The following is a 4,759-nucleotide window of genomic DNA, read 5'->3' on the forward strand; positions in this document are numbered from 1 at the left end:
AGAACATGCTTTGTGTTTCTCAAGCTGAAAGAACTAAAGAAAAAATTCAAGCCTTGAGTTGCAATAGTGAAGGATTCTATGAGGAAAATATTAAACGATGCAAGAAGCATCAAAAGAAGATGGAAGGAATACACAGAGTCATTATAACAAAATGAATTAGTCGATGTGCAACCATTTCAAGAGGCGGCATATGATCAGGAACCAATGGTACTGAAGGAAGAAGTCCAAGATGCTCTGAAGGCATTGGCAAAAAACAAGGCTCCAGGAATTGATGGAATATCAGTTGAGATGTTTCAACAAACAGATGCAGCGCTGGAGGTGCTCACTTGTCTATGCCAAGACATATGGAAGACAGCTTCCTTGGCAACAGACTGGAAGGGATCCATATTTATGCCTATTCCCAAGAAAGGTGATCCAGCTGAATGTGGAAATTATAGAACTATATCATTAATATCACAAACAAGCAAAATTTTGCTGAAGATCATTCAAAAACGGCTGCAGCAGTATATTGAGAGGGAACTACAGGAAATTCAGGCCGGTTTCAGAAGAGGACGTGGAACCAGGGATATCATTGCTGATGTCAGATGGATCCTGGCTGAAAGCAGAGAATACCAGAAGGATGTTTGCCTGTGTTTTATTGACTATGCAAAGGCATTCGACTGTATGAGTCATAGCAAATTATGGATAATATTGGGAAGAATAGGAATTCCAGAACACTTAATTGTGCTCATGAGGAACCTTTACATAGATCAAGAGGCAGTTGTTCGGACAGAACAAGAGGATACTAATTGGTTTAAAGCCAGGAAAGGTGTACGTCAGGGTGGTGTTCTTTCACCATACCTATTTAATCTGTATGCTGAGCAAATAATCTGAGAACCTGGACTATATGAAGAAGAACGGGGCATCAGGATTAGAGGAAGACTCATTAATAACCTGCGTTATGCAGATGACACAGCCTTGCTTGCTGAAAGTGAAGCGGACTTGAAGCATTTACTAATGAAGATCAAAGACCACAGCCTTCAGCATGGATTACACCTCAACATAAAGAAAACAAAAATCATCACAACTGGACCAATGAGCAACATCATGATAAACAGAGAAAGGATTGAAGTTGTCAAGGATTTCATTTTACTTTGATCCACAAGCAACACCCATGGAAACAGCAGTCAAGAAATCAGAAGACGCATTGCATTGGGCAAATCTGCTGCAAAGGATTTAACTTTAACTTTAAAGTGTTGAAGACTAAAGATGTCACCTTGAAGACTAAGGTGCCCCTGACCCAAGCCATGGTATTTTCAATCACATCATATGCAGGTGAAAGCTGGACAATGAATAAGGAAGACTGAAGAAGAATTAACGCCTTTGAATTGTGGTGTTGGCGAAGAATATTGAATATACCATGGACTGCCAAAAGAATGAACAAATCTGCCTTGGAAGAAGTACAGCCAGAATGCTCCTTGAGGCAAGGATGGCGAGACTGCGTCTTACATATTTTGGACATGTTGTCTGGAGGGATCAGTCCCTGGAGAAGGACATCATGCTTGGCAGAGTACAGGGTCAGTGGAAAAGAGGAAGACTCTCAATGAGGCGGATTGACACAGTGGCTGCAACAATGAGCTCAAGTATAACAATGATTGTAAGGATGGCTCAGGACGGGGGAGTGTTTCGTTCTGTTGAGCATGGGGTCGCTATGAGTCGGAACTGACTTGACGGCACCTAACAACAACAACAACGTTCATAACAGATATTGACCTGTAGTTTTCTTTTCATGTGGTGTCTTTGGTTTTGGTATCGGGGTTATGTTTGCTTCATAGAACGATTTGGGGAATAGTCCTTCCTTCTCTATCTTTTGGAAGAGTTTAAACTTATTGGTGTCATTTTTACTCTAAGTATTTGGTAGAATTTCCCAGTGAAGCCATCTGGTCTGTTTTTTTTTTTTGGGGGGGGGGAGGCTTTGACCACTGATTTTTTTTTATTTTGTTGGGAGGTTTTGACCCTGATTCTTTCTCCTCACTTTTTATGGGTCTGTTAAGACTTTCTATTTCCTCTTGAGTCAGTTTGGGTAGGTTGTGTGCTTCTAAGAACTTGTCCATTGCATCTAGGTTATTTAGTTTGTGTCCAAACAGTTGTTCATAATATTCTGTCATAATTCTGTTTATTTCTATCAGGTCAGTTGTGATATCCCTTCATTTATTTTTTATTTTGGTTATTTGTATCTTTTCTTTGTCAGTTTAGCTAAAGTTTTGTCAATTTTATTAATCTTTTCAAAGAATCAACTCCTGGTTTTGTTGATTCTCTCTGTTGCTTTTCTGTTTTTGATCTCGTTTATTTCTGCTCTGATCTTTGTTATTCTCTTTCTTCTGGTAGGTTTAAGCTTAGTTTGCTCTTCTCTTTCTAGTTCCTCATGTAGTCAAGTTAGACTGTTGATTTGAGATTTTTCTTCTTTCTTCATGCAGGCATTTATTGCTATAAGTTTCTCTCCAAGTACTGCCTTTACTGAATCCCATAAGTTTTGGTATGTTATTGTGATGGTTAATATTGTGTGTCAACTTGGCTGGGCCATGATTCTCAGTGTTTTAACGTAGTATAAAGTTGTGATGACTTCCCTGTTGAAATTTGATGTGATCACCCCCATGATGGAATCTGCTGGGTGGTACCAGTGGGGGTGGAACCTGTGGCGGCCCACCGCCCCTTCAGCCTTTATATCTCAGCCCTCTGCTGTCTACTTCCTTCCTGCTCACCTAGCCAAGGCTTTAGGCTTGTTTTGGATCCAGCAGCTGTCTCTTGTTGTCTGATCTCCGGTTCTTTGGACTTGAGCTAGCTGTTTACCTATCTTGGGATCTGTTAATATTCACAGCCTGTGAGCACGAGTCCTCTTCCTGGACCTGCTGATCTTGGGTTCGACAATCCCTGCAGCTACGAGAATCACGAGAAACCTTGCCATCTTCCCTGCCAATTTTGTGATTTGTCAACCTTCACAGCCTGTGAGCTGGGGGCCCTGCTCTTCAGCCTGCTGATCTTGGGTTCTCCAGCTTCTGCGGCTGCGTGAATTGGGAGAGGCCTTTTCTATCCTGATATGTGGACTTGGGATGATACACCCTCTACAATCGCGTGAGCTGTTTCTTTGATATAAGTCTCTCTCTCTATATATATTTATATGCTTTACTGGTTTTGCTTCTCTAGAGAACCCACCCTAAGACAGTTATGTTTTCATTTTCATTTGAGTCTAAAAAAATTGTGGTTTCTCTTTTGATTTCTTCCTTGACTCATTGGTAGTTTAATAGCATATCGTTTAGTTTCCATATCTTTGTGTATTTTACAGCCTTTTTTTCTCTTATTGATTTCTAGCTTCATTCGTTTTGGTCAGAGAAAATGCTTTGTATGATTTAAATCTTTTTGAATTTATCAAGACTTGTTTGTGACCCATACATGTGATCTATCCTGGAGAATGATCCGTCTGCACTGGAGCCTCCACGCAAGGTGCCTGCTTCCTAGCACACAGCAGCCTCAGTCAGCAGTCCTCAGTGCCAACCAGAAGGGGGAGCAGAGAGACCAGAACTGATTCTCTGCGAGTATTGCTCTGTTGGTTTCAGAGGCCTGAGCTGTGGGAGGTGCAGGGAGGCAAGTAGCATGTTAATTATCAGAGTGGGCTTCGCTGCAAGTGCCTTTGGTAGCAGTTCACAGTAGGCTTGCAGCCAATAGTGTCTGCTTGGTGGGGGTGCTGACGCACCCCAAACGGACCCTGGGGAAGTATGCTTTGTTAATGGTAGAAGCCGGGGGGTTGGTGGTTAGGGAAGCTGATTCTTTTACTAGGGCCACTTCCCCAGTTCACAGCAGCTGGTGGCCCACGTGATGGGGGAGGGAGGCACAGGGACAGTGGAAGAAGCAATTTTTCTACCATATGCTACTTGTTGATTCATTGAATCTTGCCCGTCTGCAGTTCCCCACTGCTTTTCCCTCCTTCCCAATTTAGAGTACCTCAAAGCCAAGCACTGTTTCCTTGTATCTCTTGTAGTATTTTTGAGGAAAGGTTGGAACGATGGTCTTTTTACAGTGCCATCTTCCCAGAATCCTCACGCTACATTTCTTGCAACTTGATGTTTTTATTCACATTATATTTGTGAGGTCGCCCTACTGGCACTTGTTGAGCTAGTTCCTTCCTTGCCCCTGCTTTATTTCATTCTGGCCCTTTGTTCTAATAGGCCACAGTTAATTAAGCAAGTTCACTGCTGAGTGACACCAGGGTAATTCTATTATTTTCCTTTAAAAATCAAGTTTACAATGGGCATCCTCATTCTGGTCTCCAACTGCACTGTGTGAGAGCTTCTCTAGGGTGTGTGTTACCGTGGAGTGGATTCCAACTCATAGAGACAGAGTAGAACTGCCCCATAGGATTTCCAAAGAGTGGTTGGTGGATTAGAACTACCAGTCTTTTGGTTGGCAGCTGAGCTCTTAACACTGTGCCACCAGGGTCCTCTCTTTCCAAAGAGTGGTTGGTGGATTAGAACTACCAGTCTTTTGGTTGGCAGCTGAGCTCTTAACACTGTGCCACCAGGGTCCTCTCTAGGGTAGGCCACCAGAAATAAAATTGCGGACATACCATATAGTCACTTCTTCAGCTTTATTAGTAATCACTTTGCTAATGATTTTTTTTACCATACAGATTCTTAAAAATTACTTTAATCATGTTGTACAACCATCACCCTTATCCACTGCAAAATTCCCAGCACCATTAACGTAATGCTTTCTGAACAATGCT

The sequence above is a fragment of the Elephas maximus genome, chromosome 25 (genome assembly GCF_024166365.1).
Source record: "Elephas maximus indicus isolate mEleMax1 chromosome 25, mEleMax1 primary haplotype, whole genome shotgun sequence".
NCBI lineage: Eukaryota > Metazoa > Chordata > Mammalia > Proboscidea > Elephantidae > Elephas > Elephas maximus.